The sequence below is a fragment of the Podarcis vaucheri genome (genome assembly GCF_965113315.1).
Source record: "Podarcis vaucheri genome assembly, chromosome: 3".
Lineage (NCBI taxonomy): Eukaryota > Metazoa > Chordata > Lepidosauria > Squamata > Lacertidae > Podarcis > Podarcis vaucheri.
Genome location: NC_138761.1, coordinates 43303873 through 43329350, shown reverse-complemented (window position 1 = coordinate 43329350; position 25478 = coordinate 43303873).

Genomic DNA, 25478 nt, shown 5'->3' with positions numbered 1-25478 from the left:
GGGAGCTGGGCATGTTTAGCCTGGAGAAGAGGAGGTTAAGGGGTGATATGATAGCCATGTTCAAATATATAAAAGGATGTCACATAGAGGAGGGAGAAAGGTTGTTTTCTACTGCTCCAGAGAAGCGGACACGGAGCAATGGATCCAAACTACAAGAAAGAAGATTCCACCTAAACATTAGGAAGAACTTCCTGACAGTAAGAGCTGTTCGACAGTGGAATTTGCTGCCAAGGAGTGTGGTGGAGTCTCCTACTTTGGAGGTCTTTAAGCAGAGGCTTGACAACCATATGTCAGGAGTGCTCTGATGGTGTTTCCTGCTTGGCAGGGGGTTGGACTCGATGGCCCTTGTGGTCTCTTCCAACTCTATGATTCTATGATTCTATGATTCTATGAAGGCTTCGCGATCTATCATTCATTGCTGCATGGTGCAAGTGTTCAACTCCCAAGCTGTGATCTTTCTAAGAGGAGGGAAGGAAGAGAATTTAGTTCATGCACGCTAAGGCATTTCCAGAAACACAGATCTATTTCCCAGAGCAGCAAAGGCACTACAACGAAAACTCAGCAAGAAGCGTATGCCTTTGGCTTCCCATTGTAAATGATAATGTTTTTCAAAGGTTAAGAACATGTCAAACCATACAGTATTCTTTGCTGAACTGAAAAGGCTATTCCTCCATTTTGTCTTGTCCCCCTACCGCTTTCCAAACTACAATTAGTGTGCCTGAAGTGAAGGCACACATATCCCACTTTTATACCGGTAGATAAAAGTATTTCCTGTTGTAAAACACAGCATGCTTGCTTTGATCTTGATAGATGAAGAGATGGAATATGAAAGAGGGAGCACTTAGCTCTTATCCAGAAATCCCCAAAAAAAGCTGAGAAAGGAAAAGGAATACGGGCCTAGCTTGAATATGGGCAGAGTTGCCCATTTATTTTTTAGTGTCCTCATGCGACTTTTGTTTTCCAGGCTGGAAAGCCATCACTGCTATAAGAGAGCTTTGCCACAAAAGGATCTAACTTGCCTAATCCTGTTCCCGAAATCAAAGAGTTGCTTCTGGTGAATGGAAGATGTTTCTTGCGACATTCCCTACTGTGACACTACCTTGTAATATGTCTTGCAAGCTGCATTCACAGCGGTTTCTCTGACTCCTTACACACTTTTAGCAATGTCTTTCTCTGACTCCTTACACACTTTTAGCAATGTCTTTCCACAAGAACTCCTACTAAAAGCAGCAAACGACACACTGTGCAAAGCACCCCATAGTGTGATTACTGAATTTAAAAGCTGAGAGTCAGAGGTTCATGTTTTGAGCAGGTATGATTCAAGGTAATGAAGACATATATGGGAATTCACACACAGGAGATTATAACTGTGGATATGAAGACTGGTTCCCTGAAGCCTCATGATCTTTTCCACAAGAGGCCTACAACTCTTGAGCCTGTTAATGTCGAATCTTCCTTTTTCCTGGAATAGCATCACCATGATTAAAGTTAGACTGAAAGGAGCTTTTGCCTGGAGACCCACTGAAGAGTTTGTGTTTTGCTGAAGAAGCTTCAGACTTTATTACATCCTCTCAGCTAGGACTGGAGGTGTATGCTGTTTGTGAGTGCCCTCCATCTTGTCTTCTCAGCTAGGACTGCATGTGAGAGCTCATTGTGCTATTATTGGATGCATGTGTTCAAGTACCCAGAAATTATTTACCAAGTGTAAGGTAAAGGTAAAGGTACCTCTGCCCATACGGGCCAGTCTTGCCAGACTCTAGGATTGTGCGCTCATCTCACTTAAGAGGCCGGGAGCCGGCGCCGTCCACAGACACTTCCAGGTCACATGGCCAGTGTGACATTGCTGCTCTGGCGAGCCTGCACCAGCGCAGCACATGGAATGCCATTTACCTTCCCGCTATAAAGCAGTACCTATTTATCTACTTGCACTTTTAAGGGTGCTTTCGAACTGCTAGGCGGGCAGGAGCTGTGACCGAAGGATGGGAGCTCACCCCGCCACGGGGATTCGAACCGCTGACCATGCGATCAGCAAGCCCTAGGCACTGAGGTTTTACCCAAAGCGCCACCCGCGTTACCAAGTGTAGTCACATCTTTTTCTTTTGACTGTTTAGATATGTAGTATTTCTCTCTCTTGCGCTGCTGCTATATGTGTTGCTATATTTGCATATGCTTACTGGGCAGCTTGCTGATTATAGTCGTATTGATTCCACAGATATTCATTCTACACTGGATTGTATATATTACTTAGGGGGTTTACACTTTATTTTTGCCAATGGCTAGAGTTGAGACAGCTTCTTTCTGCCTTCCTTTGCTGCTATTTTTTTTTAATCCACACAAAATAGAAATGAACAGTGCAACCCTATGCATGATTACTCAGATGTAAGTCCCATTGTATTCAAAAGGCCTTATTCTCATGAAAGTGGGCATCAGGGTTGCAAGCTGCAGTCCTCTTCCCACTTAGCTGGGAGAAAGCACAACTAAACACAACAGAGCTTACTTTATAAGTAATCATAGGATCATGTTACATGCACACTAGCAGAATAACAGCACTCCAAGTGTCCCTATTTTCCAGGGATGTCTCTGGTTTAGAGAAGCCGCCCCAGTTTCTAACTTGATCCAGAATGTCCCACTTTTCCCTAGGATGTCCCTGTTTTCATTGGAGAAAATTTGGAGGGCATGTTAGGATGTCTCTATTTTCACTGGAGAAATCTTGTAGAGTATGGAGTTTTCTGACCCCCGAGCTGTCCTGTATAGGTAAGTTTTTTTAAAAATGTTTAATGTTTTATTATAATATTTTTATATATGTTGGCAGCTGCCCAGTGTGGCTGGGGCAACCCAGTAAGATGTGTGGGGTATACATAGTAAATAGTAAATAAATAGTAAAATCGTCATTATGGAATGGGACATCCCTATTTCCATTGGAGAAATGTTGAAGGGTATGGAATAATAGTCAGAAGACCACAAAATTTAAAAACAAACAAATCCCAAACATAGCATCTGAATGGGGCCAAAGACAGCGCTGAGATACAGAGCAACATGCATTTCTTGAATTTCTCATGAACCAGCTTAAGTTTGGGCCCTTCTGTACTGGGCTTGGGGAGCTTTTTATGGCTTAACGGTATCCAAACTATTGGGAGAAAGGTATTCTGCAGGTGCTCAGGTACCCGAAGCCTCATGCCTGCCTAATAAGCCTTTTATTTCAATCCCACACCTCAGGATGGTGGTGGTTACAGAGAACTGATGAAAGTAATGTTCCAGATTTTTAGGGAGGGGGGCAGAGCAGGAGGTAGGGGAACACAATGTAGCACTAGTGGGACTTACACCCAAATAAATGTATCTGGAACGACAGTGCCAGCATGACCTACACCCACATTTTCTTTCTCCTCACTAAACATATAAAAGTCTTTGTATGTGTGAGACAGACTTCAAATGTGATTATAGTGTTGTGAGTTCAGTGTGGTGGTGGGTTTCCTGGATCCAGCAAGGGTTAAACTCTAATGGCGGATTCAGTTGTTGAAATGTTGTTGTTGTTTAGTTGTGTCCGACTCTTCGTGACCCCATGGACCAGAGCACTCCAGGCACTCCTGTCTTCCACTGCCTCCCACAGTTTAGTCAAACTCATGCTGGTAGCTTCAAGAACACCGTCCAACCATCTCATCCTCTGTTGTCCCCTTCTCCTTGATCTCTCAATCTTTCCCAACATCAGGGTCTTTTCCGGGGAGTCTTCTCTTCTCATGAGGTGGTGAAAGAATTGGAGTCTCAGCTTCACGATCTGTCCTTCCAGTGAGCACTCAGGGCTGATTTAACCCTTAAGAATGGATAGGTTTGATTTTCTTGCATTGCATGGGAAATAGCCAGGCTTGTTGCTGAAATAGCTAGGTTTACTGGCGAACTAATGGCCCTCTATGTATGTGTAAAGAAGCCATAAGGAAACCACAGCCTCCGCTGTCCCTCATTCTGAAGAAAACAAACCCTGGGAACACCTGGAGTTTTACAACACTTGGAGAGTGGAGTGGCATGCAACACTATTATACAGAATCTCATTTGCTCTAGTTTCCTCTGGCTTCCAACAGATCAGGAATACATGCAGGGGTGTGAAAGAGTTTAAGAACTTTCTCACAACTTTGCATGATACTGTAATTGTACGCTCAGAAAAAGACCACATTTACAGGTGCATAAGTTAGTGGTGTGGTGTGTGTTTGTAGAGGAAATATTAAAATGGTAATTTGAATTTTAACATGTCATTCTGAGGAAGATAGTGATGTGGGTTATTTCCTTATGTGGTATAAATGGGAGAGCATCCTAGCTCTCATCTTTCTTTTCATGTACTTTCTTTTTCCTGTCACCTGCAGGGCTCATTTGCTTTTAAATGACTACTTGGAGTTTGTTGCTACAAACTTAATAAAGAATCTAAACAAAAACAAGATTCTTTCCGAGGGACTACAAAGCCTGCTACTCATTTTTAAGGCCTTCCAGTGCTGGGACAACCATGTTCATATCTGGGCAAAATAGGAAAAGGGGGGGGAGTATCCTCTTCACAGAGGAGACTCATCACCTAGTGACATGTACATTAAAGGCAATCTAATAAATAATAATAATAATAACAACAACAACAACAACAACAACAACAACAACAACAACAACAATAACAACAATAATAAACCATATGAGTCTGATGGGTTCCCATCAGACATACTTGCAGGGTTGGACCTATACGGACATCTGAAGCTGCCTTAAGCCATATCAGACCATTGGTCTATCTAACTCAGCATTGTGTACACTCAATGGCAGCTGAGTGTTCTACGATAGAGCTACGGTCTCTCCCCAATTTGAGCAAAAAAGTAGCTGTCACCTTAAATCTTATACCTACTCTGGATCACTAAATTCCTTGTCAGCCTTAGCACCATCCAGGCATGCATTTATCCAATTTTTGGCTGTGTAAGGGAGAGGGGAGGTGCCACACTAGGTGGCTCCTCTTGCTGATCCTTCTGAGCACCAGACATTATTTCAAGCCACTAGTCAAGAAGAAGGAAAGGTTTGTATCCCAACTTGGTAGTTGATGGTGTGGTGAGGCTGTATCACTCACCTGATCTTCTTCTAGCTGAACTGTTGCTGTACACCAGACAGGGAGGTGGGGGTGGGGAGAGGCAAAAGTGTGGTGCAGTGTAAATATGCTGATCCTACACACCTGTGGGTGTGGGTTTGGTTGGATTTGCAATCTGCCCCCAAGAAAACTATATATGAGGAAAACTTACATCTTCCCACAGTTGTAGAACATATTTTTCTGGTAACCACTGGGAGTCCTGCTCCATTCTGATGAATCAATCGGTGCTTCTCTGCAACTGATTGAGTACAATGGATCTCGCCCAGGAGGAGTTCCCAGAAATGTTCTCACCCCTCTTATCTCCTTCATGTCTCCTTAATGCTTCACAAATATTTTTGACCCTGAAAGAGAATATTAAATGCCTCCTCATCCTTAATATATGACTCAAGCTAAATGACTGCTGTGATTTTGGGATTTGGGACCACTATGAAGCACAACCATTTACTCAACTCTGTGATATCACCGTAGTTAAATATAACCTTGCTAATTTACAGTGTTCTTGCTATACATTAATAGCTCCTGGGAGAATGAAGTCTTTAAGCTTCACCTGGCACAGCTTTCAGTACACAAATTTCTCAGCCAACAATTGTTACTTACAAAATATATGGGTGTTTTGCTTATAGGTGCTTAATCTTCTCCATTGCATCAGGGGGATTACTTCACTGGATCAGAAGTTTTCGACAGGGAAAAGGAGCCCTTTCATTGGTAGGAGGCAAGGTCTGGATCCAATCTATTATATTACATCAAATGCTTCTCTTAGTAAATAGCCACATGCAAACAAACAAACAAATTCAGCCCTTCATACAGCAGTTGCCTTTGACTACTCTGTTGTGAATCTGATGCAAAATTGACTGAGAAAACCAACCAATAAAGCCAAGATTAAATTACTGTGCTCTCTAACAAACTGTCAATCTGATTTCCACCATGGTGAAATAATCAATTAATACTCAAGTGCAGAACAGTTAAAAACAGCTCATTGTTTGCACAGATGGATAAGGACGCACATTGAAAGCAAATAATTAACATTTGTAATGAGCAAACAGAAAAGCCAAAATGGTGAGCAGATGGAGGAACTAAAGCGATTCTGTGCACAATATTTATTTACAAATTTATTAGTCACTTTTCAGCTGAAAAAAACACTCCTACTAAGAAGAAAAATGCATTTTAAATATCACTAAAAAGCCAATATAAAATACCACATTATAAACAATTATGCACCAGATAAAAAGCAAGACAGTACATAAAATGAACAATCGCCAGTATTAGTAAAAGCAGTGTCAGAACTTAGGAAATATTTTGCAGTTTAAAAGCCCTAAACAACTTGGAACCCAAGTGATTGAAGGCATGCCTCTCCCTGTCTCACCCCATTCACAGGTTAAGGTCACTGGCCTAACATTGTCTCCAAAAGCCTCCACTATTGGAGATGAGGCTTGTGACAACAAGGGACAGTGCTTTGGGGACAGGGGAGGTAGCTACTGAATGCCCCCATCCCCATCCAACTCCACCAGAAGTGGATCTGGAAAAAAAATGTGCTATCTTTCTGCTAGCATCTTACATATTTTAAACTATATGGTTTGAATCAAAAGATAAATTAACTTAAGGAAGTTCATAGGAGGAAACTTCCCCATCCTCTCTTCTCCTGTGCAGCTTCTGCACCCCTCAAAATGTAGTGGGACCCAGAAGGTCCCCTGGCCCCATTGTTCATTACGTTCCCCACCCCAGAGAAGTTTTCCTTCTCTTTCTTTACTTATCTTAGGAGCTAACTCTCTAATAAGTTTGTTTTTACCTGCTGCTTTATTTTTGTATTACTCTTGTCATTTTTAAAAAAATTCTCTGTAAACTGTCTTGAAATCATTTGAAAAAAGGTGGCATCTATCCATGCTTTGAAATAAATACATACATACATCTGAAAAAATATTCTATGCTGGACAACAGAAGGAGAAATTACCTCCGTGTATTTGTTTAAACAAGTGCACTTGCGTTGTGCATTTACTGTTAAATCATTTGTTAATTTCAGTCTGCAGGTATAGAACTTCACAGTTCTTATATTCTTTAGTCCTCTCAAAATCTCAGTGAATTTGGCCATTTATCAGGCCCCCTGGGTGGGGATTGAGTTGTAAAAAATAAAACGCTAAGATTTCTCATTTGTTTGCAGCGAATATATTCCCCTGGGACTCAGCTACATTGGCAAAGAAAAAGCGCTTTATGTGCGTTGTTTATGCATTATAACACTGTGACACCAGATGGGGCTGTGGAGTTCCATTTTTGCTAATCCGGTTTTTCATACAAAGTTTACAACGCATTTAACTGAAATGCTTCTTTGATGTGTCTAGATCCAGCCCCCGTCCTCCTTGTTGTGGAAATAGTATCAGTGTCAATGTCGCTTTCGTTAGTGGAGAACTCATTGTACTGTTGCATTGTTGACGGTGACTCGGTATGGCCACAGTTGGCTTGGGATGTGAAGCTCCGTCCTTCACAAGAGGCTCACCTTTTGTAACTTCCTCGCACGATATTGGTCACATCATCTTTTCCCCTTGCTGTATGTTGCCTGCACTCCTCAGCATCCAAAGAAGTAGAAGTCTATGAAAGCTTATGGTTGATTCATAAATTTAGTCCTACAGGTGACAGTGGATTCAGTGAATGCGCCTTTCAGTTGCCGTCAAAGTAACTCCAGGTGTCATGTTATTATGTTATGTATGCTTGTTGATTTATGGCAGATGGACCTTGAAGGCAGCCTTGGAAAGAGATAAGTGATCAAACAGCAGCCACCATAAATTTTTACTCCGTTCCATCTCGACTTGTTTTCAGCCTACATTTCTGTTCCCTAGGAAGCTTATGAAACCAGCAAAGTTACGATTTTTTTTTCTTTCCTTCACCTTTGTGCTGCAGGGTGAAAGCTCTAATGTCTGGGATTGTGTGTGGAAAGATAAAGATTATATCAGCCTCCCTGCACTGATGCAGTAAAGTTATACAGCATACTTAATTTACCTCTCAGGACAGCATTATATTTTGTACAAATGAAAAGTTTACGGTAGGTAAACAGTAGCCCAGGCAGGCACCAATATTTTTGGGTGACCGCAGTGTCTGCTGAGAGTGGAAGACAGCGTTGTTTTCTTGGCCTGTATGTCTAAATGGCATTCCCTGCTGTGTGAAAACGGAAGTTATTACAGCCTGTTTGTGAGCATAACTTGAGTTATCTTGATCTTTCTATCTAGATTTTCTTCACAAAAATACACACAAACCTTAGGCTGTTTTGATCAGATCAACAGCCTGAGGCTAAGTGTTACCATGTGTTCTTGTCTACACATAGTAATAAATAAAAATAAAAATAATTTTATTATTTATACCCCGCCCATCTGGCTGGGTTTCCCAACAGAACACTAAAAACAGAATAAAACTTTAAACATTGAAAACTTCCCTAAACAGGGCTGCCTTCAGATGTCTTCTAAAAGTCAGATAGTTGTTTATTTCCTTAACATTTGATGGGAGGGCATTCCACAGGGCGGGCGCCACCACCGAGAAGGCCCTCTGCCTGGTTATTTGTAACTTCACTTCTCACAGAGAGGGAACTGCCAGAAGGCCCTTGGCACTGGACCTCAGTGTCCGGGTTGGACAATGGGGGTGGAGACATGCCTTCAGGTATACTGGGCCGAGGCCATTTTGGGCTTTCAAGGTCAGCACCAACACTCTGAATTGTACCCGGAAACGTATACAAACATACACACATACACTTGTGTGACACATATTGGGACCTTTAATCTATAGTCACAGTGTGCTGTAGCCAGGGCTGACCCACCCATGAGGTGGGATGAAGCAGCTGCCCCGCCATCTTTGCCACTAGTGGAGAAGCCATGCTGACCTCAGTGCCTATTTCTAGCATCATCTTATCGAAATCTTGCAAGGTCTCACTGGCAAAATGAAATCCATTTGAACTGAGGTAAGACTCAAAATGGCAGGGGCCAGTTGGGAAACTGGCAACATCACAAGCGTTTGCTTTAAACATAAGGGCAGATGTTACGTGAGGGTTAACAATCTCGTGCATCTAGAATTTTCCCCCCAATATCACCTCAACCTCATAGCCTGTAGAGTATCGGCCTCCGGGAAAGGCAAACTGCATTCCTTTAAGTGCTGAGAAGTCTCTGCTCTTGCCAGTTCAAATGGATCAGGCTGACATGTTAATGATCACTCTGGTTCATCGGGCATGCTGATACAAGATGATAACCAGACAAGGGCAAATCTTCCGAGTCTTGCTATCTAGTAGCAGCCCTGCTTGAGGGAAATGATTAATCACTCGGGTAACAAGCTTGCCAGCCTTGACCTCAACACCGCTTGTCATCCTGCCTTGCTTCAGTAACAGTCCAGAAGTCAGAGGAAATGCATATGTACCAGTGACGTCAAATGTTTTCGTGACTCCGTCTTTCCTAATTTTTTTATTAATCACAGGCAATAAAGAAGGCTCTGGCTACCTTACCTGTAACCGTCTGCCCTTCTCAGCAACCATGTAGTTAATACCAGATGCCAGAATAGCTCCTAAAAATTGATGGATGGCAATAACCAACAGGATAATAAAATACATTTAAGTACCACTGAAGACACCATAATGACAGTAAAGCACTTTGTGTGCCAATACATCTGTTCTTCCTCTTCACAGAGCTTGGAGAGTGTGAACAAATTGATCTTGATAGCCGGGAAATTAATTTCCCTTCTTCTGGGTCTTTCTATATTTAAGTTTCATTTCAATATGAAATCACTGTGATTTTTAGTAAGGAATGTTTAATTTAAGTGGGAATGTGAAACAGAAAAGCAGATACCATTCCTGTGTTATAGTGAAACAGTTTTGAGATAACAGCAATAAAAAAGGTTGCCATCTTATGAATTGTCGCATAGGCAGTCCACATAACTAGGTGCATTTCAGATCTTCAGTCATTAGACTCATATGATACAGTTCCTACTGAGTGGTAACAGTCCTGATCACACCCTTTAATGATCCACCAATATTTTGCATATTATTATTAATAGCCCGCCCATCTAGCTAGTTTCCCCCAGCCACTCTGGGCGTGCATTAAAAAATGTAAAACATTAGATATTAAAATTTTCCCAATACAGGGTCGTCTTCAGATATCTTCTGTTGATTTGAACTGTATTTTGATAATCTAACTACTTGTTTTTAAAGCCTGTTGATCTTAGCAGTATTATGAATATTTAATACTATTTTATGTAACCTAAGAGGTGGGTTAATTAATTATTGAACAGTATCTAAATCTTGTTAAATAAAATAAAATAAACTGTGAAGAGCTGGCCTAACCTTGCCTCTAACCATCAAGACTGTTTGAACTCAATTATATCATGTAGAGTCTAGCCAATGTCCCACAGTTTCTACTTTTCTGAAGTTATTTCCCCTGAAATCCCTGGCTGATTTAAAACTTAGGCCAATTTCTTCTTAAATCTAAAGCTAGCGCTCTCTCTCTCTCTCTCTCTCTCTCACACACACACACACACACACACAGAGAGAGAAAATCTCAGACATGCCTGGAGCCTTAAAACTGCTTTTCTGCTTACAGGATTTATGAGTTTTGACCCCTCCCTCCTTTCCCCCCACTTAGGCCATAAAGTGATGACAGCTCAGTGACAACAGGGAGCAGATCTGCCTCCTTGTTACTGACCTTAAAAAAAACTAGCAACAAATAACGAAGTGGCAGGATGCAACAATGCTGTACAAATCTCTGCAGGAAGGCCCTCAGTGCCATGGGTATTAGTGCGTCAAGGTCAATTGTCAATCCCATAAAAGTCCAAGCTATATTAATATCCTCCTGCTTCCAAGCTCCTTTCGGGAGGACTCTGCACAAACACCACTGCAGAAAAGTCCTTATTAAACTGAGGAAGAAGGAGAAAAAAATATTATTGCCCACACTTCTTATTTTCTTGGAAATGTGTGGAGTTTTTACATATAATATATATTTATATAAAGTGTGACTGATAAGTAAGGCATAGGCACACAGTTGAGAGCCCCCTAGTACAGTAGCCCTGTGCCATTTTCTAATTTTAGGATTTGATTTTCTTGCTGAAGCTTCCGGGAGACAATAAACCACATTTGGAAGGTTTGCCTAGCAAAGTGACTTTGAATGATTTACACCAGACAACACATTTCCTAAAAGATACATAGGAGGCTAGAGGGTTCTGCATTTGTGCAGAGAGAAAAATTCAGACTGGCAAATAGAGGATAGGTTTAAGAAAAATATGCATGAAAAGGGGGTAAGGGGTTTAGTAGACCATCAGCTAAAGATGTGGACCCTCAAAACTAAATTAAATACGGCCCAGAAGTGGAAACAAGAAGAGTTACCTACGACTGAAGAATGGAGAATGAAAATGATGGATTATGCAGAACTCGATAGACTAACAGGAAGGATCCGGAACCGACGTGATCAAAGATTTACAGAAGATTGGATGAAATTTACTGAATATATGCAAAAATTAAGTGATAATCAGATAATGTTTGTAAGTTTTAAGGAAGCTCTGTGAAGAGAAAAGGTAGGAATATTGTTAGATTGTAAAAAATTAATTAATAATATGGTGGTGTAATTTAAATTTAAGAAATGTGGAGAAAGTAAGTACTAGGAAGTTTTTTCAGGCGGGAGGAGAGAAGTCAATAAGGAGGAATTTGGATGTAAAAAAGATGTTTTGGATGTATAATTTGTTATGGAAAAAGAATAAAAAATACATTTTTAAAAAAACTAAATTAAATACAGTCATACCTTGGATCCCAAACTCCTTGGTACTCGGCAGTTTTAGCTCCCGAACGCCACAAACCCGGAAGTGGGTGTTCCGGTTTGTGAACGTTCTTTGGAACCTAAATGTCTGACAGGGTTTCCACGGCTTCCTATTGGCTGCAGCGGCTTCCTACCGCCTATCATTGTTTTCCGAATGTTTTGGAAGTCAAACGGACTTCCAGAGCGGGTTCTGTTCTAAGGTACAACTGTCTTAGGCTACATCAACAGAAGTATAGTGTCTGGGTCACAAGAAGTAAGAGTACCAATCTATTTTGTGTCCCCACCTACTCCCAGATCTCACCAGGAATACTGTGTCCAGAAGAATATTGATAAAGTGGAATGTGTCTAGAGAAGGACAACAAAACTGGAGATAAAGTCCAGAGCATCAAGTCCTATGAGAAAAGGATGAAGGAGCTTGTATCTTTAGTTTGAAGAAGAGACAAGAGGTGATGTGAGAGTCATGTTCAAGTATTTGATGGAGCACTTTTGTTTTCTGTTGCTCCAAAGTATAGGACCTGAACCAATGTGGTAATATTAGAAGAAAAGGTATTTTGACTGAACATTAAGCTTTTCTGTTGGTGCAAGCTGTTTTGACACTAGAACAGATTGGCTCAGAATGTGGCAGTTTGAATTTCTCTTTGAATTAGAAATTTTTAACCAAAGGCTTGATGGCCGTCTACCAGGGCTGCTATAGTATCCCTTTTCCTTTTTTGCATCAGTAGGGAGTTGGAGTAGATGGTGTTTTCGGTCTTTCCAACTTCTTTCTTTTTCAAATATATGAATCACATCACATGATCTTCTTTGTCCTTTTGGTCATGCTACTTATGTGCCAAAATCAGCCCCATTCTCTCTCTGTCCAGCTGGCCCTTTCTCCTAGAGCTACTCTTTAACATCATTCATGGTGGAATGTGTTGGAGGGGAACAACTTTAATGTTCTGATTTAAGGTTACCATCAGATTGGACTAAGATTTCCATTGTGGAAATAGGGCACAACCTTGTTGTTGTTTTGAAGGAGATGAAGACATAACATGAACAGTGGTTATTTTGCAGAAGTATCAGTTTTGTCTGGAGCCTACCTAGCTTAGTGCATAAACTATTGTACAGTGGTACCTCGGGTTACATACGCTTCAGGTTACATACGCTTCAGGTTACAGACTCCGCTAACCCAGAAATAGTGCTTCAGGTTAAGAACTGAAATTGTGCTCCGGCAGTGTGGCAGCAGCAGGAGGCCCCATTAGCTAAAGTGGTGCTTCAGGTTAAGAACAGTTTCAGGTTAAGTACGGACCTCTGGAACGAATTAAGTACTTAACCCGAGGTACCACTGTACTAGACATTTGAAGCATATAGAAGTTGGGGAACAGATTTTGCATTAAAGACCCTTATGGCTGGTGGAACACAAGTTTGCTCATCTCCGCCTTGTGACACGTAGTTTGCCAGTAGCAGTTCCAGGACTTCATGTGGTAAAACAACAGCCTTAACTCCTGGAAGCATTTGATCTGCTCTAGATTTTTTAAAAAACAACAACAACCCACACATATATTCATCAAAATGCTCACCATTTTTTCTACCCACAATGAACATAAAGAACGGGGTGGGGGAGATTTTCACCCAGACCTTGTGCCTATATGTTCTTTCTTTTTTCATTTTAACTTGAGTTCTGAAACTATGAATGCAAACATTTGATGGACTATTTATCACCACACCCCCATAAATCAAAAGACACACTTTCTAGTTGTAGACTTTTAATTTGGTTTGAGGTTTTGTTTTGCTTGTTTATTCAATAGTAATCAAATTCTACCCTCTTGGTTTTCACTCAGTTCAACCCCACTTAATTTCTGAGCTCAAACAAGCTAATAAGGTCAGCTACATTTATCGCCCCAGATGAGTTTTTGAGTACCTGTTTGCACCTGGCAATATTTTCCCCTTAGACCTTTGTGTTGATGGCAGTAAAAGGGTTTCTTTCCAGAACCTTGGACAATATTTCATTTACATTTCAATATGTGCTTAAAAGCCACTTAAACTGTAATTTAATTTTCAGCAGAACAGGAAAGTGGACATAAAAAAGCTAAAATATATTTAAAGCATAGTACAGCACTTTAATTGCTAGTATTTTGTGCTCCATATAATTTTTATAAACTAGATATGCCAAGGGGGGGGGGGGTATGACAAATTGCCATTTCAAAAATCCATATTGAGTGGACTCCATAACTTTATTTCCTATAGTTATTTATTACACTGTTTTTTAAAAAATGAATTTTCTGTATTGGTGAATTTTTTATCTAAAATATAGTAATCTCAAAACCTTTTCTCTTTGTCTCCCCCCCCCCAGCCTCTCTCCTTGCATTTTCTTTGGGTGTTTAACAGTTCCCTGGGGGCAAGACCAATTATTTATGACATACTTCTCTGTGTAAGATTTAGCTGGGAAAAAACCTGTTCCTATGGAAACTGATGTTTTCAAACAGGCTTGTACCAACTTCAAAACAATAGTGCTGCATACACAAAAGAGAATACAGCTTTTATAAGCCAGCATATTCTAATGACTTTCATAACCAAACTAAAAGTGAAAGACTGAAGTGAACAAAATGAGGTCTATTTTGTGGCACAATCAAATGGGCTGTTCAGTTGTCACCTGAGAAATGAACAGAGAAGTTTAGAAATCCCAGTGGTTATAAAAAATGTCCAGCCTGATGCTTCAGCAAAACTTCAAAATACAGCTTGCAAAAAGCATCAATAAAAATATGTACTTTCAAATGCAAGGTGGGATTTTAAAAAAAGAAGACAGCAGATGTGTTAATTGCTCTTACAGAATTTTGAGCACTCTTCTGTGGAAACATCTGAAATCTGAATAACATGTCGAGCAGGCAAACTCTGTGAGAATTTATGGCACAGAGAAAAAGATAGGAGAGGCCTTGTCCTCCCCTGAAGCAACTCTTTCATCTCTATTGTATCGTGAAGAAGAGATCACACCAAGGACTCATAACCAACAGGCAACTTCTCACAATAGACTTAGAGAGAAAATCCATGCACCGGAAGTCCCGCTGACAACTGTCAAACTGAAACTGAAAGTACAATGCCCGAGAGCTGAACTCAGGCACATTGATGGAAGGCATGAAGGTCCAGCATGCTTTGGAATGGACGGATCAGTCTATTTCTGTTCCATGCCAATATGTGTTAATTTGTATGTCCGCACCATTCCATTCCATTTCTCCATCAATCCATGCAAAAACATTTATTTAACTACATATTTTATTAAAAATATGCATTTACCGGTAAGTACTTGACCAATTTATTGGACATGAGACCCATTCATTTACAGTGCCTCCATCTCACCAGGGTTCAAGGTCATCTTAAGTTTCATCATCCATCCCATCCAGTCATGTTATGGAGAAATAGAGTTGCCATCAGTGTGCTGATGGCACCTTGCCTCCAAACTCCACATGAGCATCCCCATGGCTTCATGTTGATATGAAATAGCATTGGAGGACAGCCATAGTATAACTGCCTGGTGCCTGAAAAGCACTCTCCCAGTGCTGCTTTCTGGGCTTGGCCCCTAGGTAGACCTAGAACCACTGTAACACAGTTTCCCCAACTCCCATTCCATGGAGTTGGTTCAGGAGCATACCATGGCCGATGGTATTGAAAGAAGACATCGAGAAGCAGGATTAAGACCACACTTTTCCTGTCCCACTGTGTGTCAAGGTAATCCATCAGGGCAACCAAGGATGACTCAGTCCCATGGGCAGGCCTGAATCCAGATTGAAATGGATCTGAATAATCTGTGTCATCCAAGAATAAATGCAGCTACTCCACCACAACTCTCTCCATCACCTTCCTCAAGAATAGGGCATTTTTGACTATTCTAGTGCAAGGGATTCAGGGCTGGTTTCTTAGGGAGTGATCACATCACTGCTTCTTTCAAGGCAGCAGGTCAACCCCTCATGCATTTAAGTGTTAACCATACTTCAGACCCAACTAGTCAAACTCTGCTAGATTTAAGAAGCCAAGAGAGACAGGGGTCAAGAGAATGTGCGGCATAGCCACCAGCACCTTATCCACATCAGCTGCCTGTTAAGTTGAAACACATCACTGACTCTGGTATTAGGTACTTTATCTGGAACTGCAACAAATGCATAGTGAAAGTCATTCCAAAGTTGATAGACCTTATCTTCAAAGTGTGTAGCAAGCTGGCCACAGAAGGTCCTCAAATGATTCGGAGGCCTCTTCCCCACAGAGGTCCCCTCCAGACCACCTGAAATAACTCTGCTGGTTGGCTACTAGAAGATGCAATTCAAGCTGCAAAATTTGACCTTCACAGTTCACTTTGCCACATGGCAGGCACGTTTATATGGGCTAACCAGTGTTCAGTCGGCTTTAGTGTGAGACTTGCACCACTTATGGTCCAGTCTTTGTCCTGCTTGCTTCATAGTCCAAAGCTCCCCAGAATGCAATGGAATATCATTACGAAAATGGGAACACATCTTTCGGTACACTAAAATATTTCCATTCAAACACTAGTGTTTATCTCCAGCTTATTAGTGTGCCATTCTGTTTAAACAAGAATTAGGCCAGCCCAGTAACAATTTTAACTTTGTAGTTTAACTGCGAGAAAATTTATTGTAGATGCTAATTATTCTGTCACAATTTCTATGTTATTTTCAATTCCCATTGTGTATCAGAACACGAAAGGAAGAAATTAGGTGTTACAATAAAGGACATTTGCCTTCATGGGGAGCAATTGAAAAGAAAAGAACAAACTTCTTTGATTTTCTTTTAGACAGTGCTGGCTTTCTCCAGGGGACAATACAGGTAGCTGATGAGTAAATGATGGCATAGTAAATGTCAACTGAAATTTCATGCCTTTAATCACGAGAAATTGCAGGATCCTGAACTTGTAATCATTACTGTGAATGATATTTCATTTCTTCATCTTTGGCTTTACAGAATAAATTGGTGCAGTTTTCTTAGCATTATGGTAATTCCTTTTCTTCATCGTCTGCCAAGTTCTTATGGGGTATTACATTCTCCTCTTCCAGGATTCTAGAATAAAATACTGTTCCATAATTTACCTTCATTATAAAGGGAAATCAACATCCTTGATGAGAAGTTGAACATAAGTTTCCTCTTCATGGAAATTCCATCAGGTAAAGTGTGGGTGGAAACCAGTCTGTTAGTTCCTCCTGGTTTTACAACTTTTATACCATTTCTCTTGATATCAGAGATGCATCTGAAATTGTCTTTCTTGTAATGTCTTCCCAGATTTTCGGATTCTGTATTATTTGGTCTTGTTTCTGTACAACAAGGGTGAGAAACCTGCTGCTCTCCAGAGATTACTTGACCACATCTCCCACCATCCTTGATCGTTGGACTTCATTGTTCTAGACTCTGAAATATGGACTGCTGCACTATATTATGAGGGTGCATATGTTTACTGTTTGTTCATTTGGTGTTATAGTAAGGCAGTAAAAACAGCATGGCATATGTTGGGTTGGGCAAGTTCCTTCTCTGAGGGACTTCCTGTGGCCCGCTGAGCAGAGCCTGTGATTAGCAAGGAAGGTGGTTCTCCCATATCTGCAGACAGACAGTCTGGAAGTTTTTTTTTTAATTCAAGGTGGAACTGAATGAGATAAGGAAAAACTTAGTAAACCTGGCAAACAAAGGGCTGCTACTCAAGAGTACGATTTTTCCAAGATCCTGGTGAACCGAGGTACTGTTGAGTGCAAGGAACCTGGATGGTGTTTTAATTTGCTTTATTTGCTACAAAGGGTATATACATTTTTTTTGTAACTTTAGAATTGCATTTCCCTTCTCAAAAACTACACACACACACACACACACACACACACACACACACACACCTGGTGTGGTCTCTTCTTATTTTAATACCCTTACCCTTAGAAGCTATGAGCCTAATTGATAAGGGGCTGCCTTGTGAAAATAATTAACCCTTTTTATGGTGGCGACAGCTTTTTAAAGTGGGGGGGGGAGTGGGCTGAGTAGTGGGATACACCACTCAGAAACTATTGGACCAAAGATGATTGGGAGATTGCTGTCACCAGTCCAGCAACAACTGGAGAACCACAAATTCCCATTCTCTGCTGAACAAGCCCTGATTAGGAATTGTATTGAGAGAGGGATATGGTTGCTCATGTAGAAGGACTTAAGAAAGACAGAGGCAGACCAGTTCTCAGTACAGCTCCATGCAGAGATTGGTTCATTGATCTGCAGATATACATTCCATACATGCATGTCTCCAAGGCAAAATGAGTAGATTCACTCAAAAACATGAAGTGAACCAGAAACCTCCCAGTTCTTAGATACTATTCTTTAGTATATAGATACTATATCTTCAAAGAAGAATTAAGACTTCCTTGATAGTAAGTACCACACTTGTTATCACTTGGTCTTTTTACCAGTGCCCATCTATGGTATCATGAGCAAAGCTGCTTTGGCCAAGGAGGTCTCAGGTTAATGTTAGACTATGTCACAGAATGTGAAGGTGGCTTCAGGGGGCCCTTTCCTTACCTGTGTTAAGTTTTACTTGCTGGGAGCTGGGTGGTCACAGGGAGCAGTTGGTCACTGGTTGATGTCTATTATATCTATAGGTGTGCTGGCAAGGCAGAGTCTCTGGCTGCCTGGATAAACTGCATTCTCACAGGGACTGTATCCTTGCAGAGGCTGGATGATCATTTTCAGGTCTCAGCTAAGTCGGTGTCAGTCTGCTCCTGGCAAGCTTTCTGACAGTCTACTCTGTGCCATGATTCGGGAATTCAGAAGCGGGGCAAGAGGTTGAGAACTCAATGGAAGCAACCAAGATGTTCCAACAAGTTTCTCCACCCCTCCCATCAGCTTTTAAAGACAGAGAGTAGCGCACTCACTCTCAAGGCCCCTCATAGCTTCTTGGAACATCCAGATTGTGCATGCATGCTCCATTGAGATGGGTGAGTCTGCTCCCATGTGCAAAGCCAGCACCTGGTTCTAGGTGACAAGACTGAGACTTCTATTCATCCGCTGCTACCTCCTATTCAGTCTCCCACCGCAGCTGATCAAAGCACTCCCCAGACTCTTCTTGGCTGACTCTTCTTACCTGCTCCTCCTACTCCCCCTTCCAAAGGGACTGAAGTCAGGATGGAAAGGGGAGATCCTCTCTCCTCCAACCCAGATTCCCACAGCTCACCCCTCTGTTTATTCCTCTGCCATCAGAAGCTGCCATGCCCAATTCTGACCACGCCACAGGGCTCATGACACATACACCTTAAAGTCTATTTTTGTATACAACTTACAAAAATGTAACAATGGAGATTAGTTGTTATGCATGCTTTGTAATTATATTTTAGTTTAGTTTTTATTTTTAAACAGGGTTCTCTATCAAAACCCTCCCCATATGGATTTGGTTGACAAGACCTGTCATAGCTCTTATGGACAATGCAGTGAAAATCAATTAATTTATTTGCAAGGGGTATTTTTCAAACAAAATCTCCAAGTAATAGTGGTTCTCTTATTAAGTGCCTCTGTGGAGCCAAACAGAGCAAAGCAATAAGATAGCTATATGTGGAGAGACGCTCCATTAGCTTTATTACTTTTAACTTGCAGAATTCAGACATTTGGTCTCCCCTGACAAGAACTGTGATTCACCTGCTGGGCTGCATACTGTGTCCAAAACATGGTGTGAGAAAAACAATCAGGTAGGCTATAATTCTGACTCTGCTGAGAGTTCAGCAGAAGAGGAAGCGCAGAGAGGAAGTCAAATGATATGCCCAACTTCTAAATACTTGAGAGGATGAAAGTAGGCAAAAGAAGAGAGAATGGATAGAATTGCTAAGGCCAAAGATGAAAAGTCCAGGACAAAACTTAAAGGAGAAACACTTTGAGAACAGTATTAAAACCCATGCCAGATAATACTTTCATTAGGACCGGTGGAAATGTCACTACTTATGCCCCATCTGCACTAGAAAATTAAAGCAGTATCATATCATAACGTCTTCCAAAGAATCATGGGAATAATAGTTTATTAAGGGTGCTGAGGGTTGTTTGGAGACCCCTATTTCTCTCATAGAGCCACAGTCTCCAGACGACTCTGAGGTGCCTTAACAAACCACAGTTCCCAGGATTATTTGGGGCATGACATGACTATTTAAAGTGGTATGATGGTGCTTTAAATGCATAGTGCAGATGGGAACCTTAGTGAGGAAGGTTTGGAGATCCCCAGGACTCTATATCAGGTTTCATGTTGATGGGGGGGGGGGAGTAAAGAAGAATATGAGCCAATAGATGGATCAATGATCTAACTCAGTATAAGGCAGCTTGTTATGTTCCTGACGCCTCTTCTCCATAGTCGTTCCACAGCAATTGGTATTCAGAGTCAAAAAGGATGAGTCCTCAAACCAATTCTTGAGCTATCGTTGGCTTACTTCCCTCCATGGTGAAAACTGACCATTTATTCCTACCCTCTGCTTCCTGCCTTACTGAGAGAGCTTTTATTCATAGAAACAGCCCCCCTTACTGAACCCTGGATGAACCACAAGAATCCCTGACAAAGGAATTTTGATGGTGAATGGTCTTTAAGAGAAAATAAAACCGAAAAATGCAATCTGCCCAGCTTTACTTCAGGCAGGTTGAGGGGATTGAGGTGTGTGTGTATTCTTTATTTAATGTGATATGCATCAAGTGGAATATGGAATATGTGCTACATGAAAGGATGGCATAATTCCTTATGGTAGAATGTGTTCTCTCATCCCACTATAGCATTTAACCTTCCTTTCGGTCATAAAAGGGAAACACACAGGTGGATTTTAATTTTATTTCTTATGGCTCTGAACCATCATATAGACTCTGAACATAACACTCACCTCACAGGGTTTGGAGCTAATTTGCTATGTGTCTCATATACAGATGACCTGTTAACTTACGTGATTTCCACCTCAGAAATATTTGTCATGGTTGGTGTTCTATCCTACTTCTTTTGTTAAGTGTAACGTTTGCATTACGTTCACACAGGGAATAACTGAGGAAATTATTGTCTGTAGCTTGTCTGGTGGCCTGAGATTATCTTGCAGAGATAACCTAGCCCTCTTTTTCTCTCTGGTTGTCTCTCCACAGAAGGAGGAAGTCATGTCTGCCCAAGCGAAACACCCATCTTAGTTAAAAGCTTAAAAGCAGACATTTGGAAAACAGAATGGGGGAAAAAAATCTAATTCAATACCATCTATGTCTGACAGACTATCTTACCAAAATGCTGTTTTTAAAAAAGATTCCTTCTGGGGGAAATGTCATGCATCACACAAGAGTGAAGAACCACCTTGACTCGTATACACCAGCCAGATCACTGTAATCATCTGGAGAAGTCTGTCCCCACCCCACCATGTCCCACTGTTATACAGAGTTATAATAAAATAACTTTTACTCAGAGTAGACTCATTGAAATTAATATACCTAATTAGTCATGGTCATTCATTTCAGTGGGTCTGCTATGGATGAACCTTAGCTGAATGCAAACCCTTGTACTCGTTTAGTGTCTTCTTGGTCATTCTGTAGAAGCTTAAAGCTTTTCTGCTTTCCCCGCGGCTGTTAAGCCTGGTTAACAGCAATCAAAGCTAGACTACAGCGAAGCGTCAAGATTATAATTTTAAAGTGAGGAGGGCTAAAAGTGCAAATTGAACTCTGCAGCAGAACACATTGCAGCTGTAATCTCTGGAAGACCAGAGGATAGAAAAAAGTTTTAAACTGAAGTCTGATCCATGCTTCAGTCGGTCAGATTGCTGTGCTTCCAGATGAGCCTGAGTGCTCTTAACGCTTCTTTGCCTCTTCCAGCTTCAGCCCTGAGCATTCCATCATGCTGCATTGTCTGGTTCAGCCAAATAGTCTTGGAACTGCAAGCCCTTTTGGACAACAGAGTGGTTCCCCCAGGTTTGTATTTAGGGGTGGTTTACAAGAGTGTTGTGGTAATGAAGCAGCACCAAATGCCAAGATAAAGGTAAGGAGACAGGTGTGTTAATCAGGTGTGAAGGATGGGAGGGAGTAGGATATTACTACTACAGTGGTACCTCGGTTGTCGAATGTAATCCGTTCCAGAAGACCATTCCGCTTCCAAAATATTTGACAACCTAGGCCGAAAGGGTGATCGGCAAAGTCAATTGGGGGGGGGGAATGCGGCAGAAGCCATTCAACTTCCGAGGCAAGTTTGAAAATGGAAGCAATTACTTCTGGGTTTTCGGCGTTTGGGTTCCGAAACATTCAGCTTCCAAGACACTCGTAAACCAAGGTACTAATAGATGAAATGTGATCAATATACAGTCTGACCTCATGTTACGTCCACTTCATGTTACGTTTTTCAGGTTGCGTTCTGCAGTGACCCAGAAGTACCAGAAATTTAGCAGTAGCGCAAAATTGCACTTCACACATGCGCACAAGCGCCAAATCGCACTGCATACATGTTCAGATATGGTGCTTCAAGTTGCAGGCTTTTCACATTGCAAACGGGACTCCGGAACGGATCCCATTCACAACTGGAGGTACTACTGTATAATCAGTGTTTACATATTAGATGCAGAATTCTTTATACGTGTTGTTGGCAAATGAAGAAACCAACGGGAAGAACAACAAAGGCAACTATAGTCTTTGGTCTTGCTGTAGACAAACGGTTGGAGCTATCCTGCTGGAAGAAATGTGTGTTAATCAGAATGTGTCGTGCAAACTTAATGGAATGAAAGACCACGCAACATAAACACAATGATTGAAGTTATGTATTAAAAATATATTGTGTCTGCAAATTGCCACACTGATTATAACTCCATTTTTTGTTATTTGTCAAGCTACATGAATTGGGGCAATAATAAGAATGACAAATTAGTATTCACTTATTTGTGCCACAGAGACTTTAATGTCTGAACTAATTGCATTGTAATTTAGGATGCTAATGAGTACACAATAATTAATGGCTTACTTTAATGCCTTGTTGCATTGTTGATGTCAACGAGGCACGACTTAGAAGCGTCTGTTGTGGAGAATGGAAAGTTCAACCTGCTGAGACTATTCCAGACCCCCAATTTTCAATGGGGCTTGTATGGGGAAAGTATTTGTTGCATTGTACCTAACTGCTTCATAGTGCATGTACAGAGCTCATTTTATGGTTAGCTTTCCTTAATAACTTGGCTGGAGTAATTTTTAAAAAGTATAAAATTCTGTTTTAATTATTGTGAACCATCTAACATATGGGTAAGTTCCACATCCTGGCTAATGCACTCATTTTTATAGAACCATACAGTTTGAAGGGACCCCTAAATGTCATCAAGTCTGACCCCCTGCTGTGCAAGAACCTCAACTGAAGCATTCATGACAGATAGCCATCCGACCTTTTCCTAACCATTTAAATTTTCTTTCCTCTTGTATTCTTTTCCTCAAAATACCATGGTGAGTGGGAAGGACAATTTCATCTGAACAGAAGAAACACAGCTGTCAGTATGCTTCCTGATTGCTAGGAATATTCCTAGGAACTCAGTAGGATCCAAAAGTACTGGAAATGGATAAAAACTAATGAATGGTTTTGTTACAGTGATGTCATCATCTAACCTTGTATGATTGCAGGTGGGTTAGTACGTGTATGTAGAGCTGCGCTCTGAAATTTAAGGCCAGGTGGGAAACCTGTGGTTCTCCAGATGTTGTTAAATTCCGGATCCAATCATTTCCAGACAGCATGGCCAATAGTCAAGGAAAATGAGAATTTTAAGACGGGAATATCTGGAAACTCCCCCATTACTGCTTTAGGCCAAGCAGCAAAGTATCATGGCTACAGTGTCGGGTCATCATGCTAAAGGAAGCAGTTAAGAGGCTGAAACAGGGCATTCCCACTGCTGGTTTGCGGAGTGGTGTACATAGAACATTAGCCACAATCCATAGCTATCCTATATCAATCCAGTTGTTTCTTGAGAAACACTGTATTTTGATGCATTTCCCCCCAAACCATATTTGATTGAAAAAAGAACAAACTAGGTACACTTTAAGTTGTTGATGTGTTGTCAAGGAGCTGTCAGGTGAGCCCAGGTCGTCCACAGGGCAGGAAAGCATGGGAGGCACAGAATGCAATTAGCTTTTATTAACAGAAAATAACAACACAGAAAATAACAACACTTGTCTTCATCCAGCTGAACCATTGCTGAAACTGACACTGGCCCCACCCACCCTCTAGCTTCTTGCTCTAGATCTCTCCCAAGCAGACCCCCTTGTGTCAAGGGGGTGGGCTCCTCCTCTGGGCCTGTCTGGCCCATTGCTCAACAACATACAGGACCCTCCTCAAGTGGGAAGTCAGAGGGGGAGGAGACAGCAGGACAGGGGCTGCCCTGCTGTTGGGTAGCAAGGGCAAGCTCTGACTCCTCTCTGTCCAAATCTATGCTCACACTCTCAGCCTCCAACCCTGTCCTGCTTCTAGCACCTCCCAGCTCATCAATTCCCCAGACTGCTCTTCTGTGTCCCAGAACCACAATACATAATCTAAGTTATCGTCTTCTGTGTCCTCCGGGGGGGGGGCTCTTGGACGGGTGCCCCCCCACTCTTCCTACTGTAGAATTAGGCAAGATAAGAAAGCAAAATGAATGAGCACAATAAAATAGAAACCACAGCTTTGCATTTACCTCAATAAAGTGAGATTAAACCATGGGTGTCACTAGGAATGGACTCCTCCCCTGCGGAATTCAGCCATTTGTTGTTTAGTCATTTAGTCGTGTCCGACTCTTCATGACCCCATGGACCAGAGCACGCCAGGCTATCCTGTCTTCCACTGCCTCCTGCAATTTGGTCAAACTCATGCTGGTAGCTTCGAGAACACTGTCCAACAATTCAGCCATAGGGGTTTCTTATTTGGTTTAGAGATCTACTGTATTATTGTCCAATGGACAAATTGAATCTGTATGTCTTTGTAGTGCCTTGTGCTACTGAATGAACAAATAAAGCAACTTGTTAGAAGTTAGTTGCTGAAATAGGAATAGAGGGCAACATGCTTTCAGTGGTTCAGTTCCTAGTCAGTTCCAGAAGGTGGCACCAGGGGACTGCTGCTCTGGACCATGGCAATGACACTATGGGGTTCTTCAGAGTTGTGCTCTCTTCTGTGTGATTTTAACATTAGGAACACCGGAAGCTGACTTAGATTGAGTCAGACCATTGGTCCATATAGCTTACTGAATGGCAGTGGCTTTCCAGGGTTTCAGGTGGGACATTCCAAGGTGGAGGTGCCAGGAATTGTACCTGCATGCAAAAACAGATGCTCTACCACTGAGCTATGGCCCTTTCCCATTGACATGAAGCCACTGAGTGGATTTATACAGAGATGCCACCAGTCTCCTGATAACAACAGCTCTTCTCATTTCCAGCAGAATTGAGTAAAGTGTTGAACGAGTGCCTCTAAGAGTTTTTGATTGAACAGATGAGAGCTAATAAACTGTACCAAAATTATTAGTGCAGTTCTGAAAGGTTCAATCCACCATCTTGATTCAAAATTATGTCCAATTTTAGCCAAGCGCAGACAGAAGCCAGCATTCAAAATTTGATTAAAATCAGTGCAGTTTTGAAAGGTTCAGCCTGCCATCTTGATTCAAAATGGCATCCAATCAGAGAGGAAC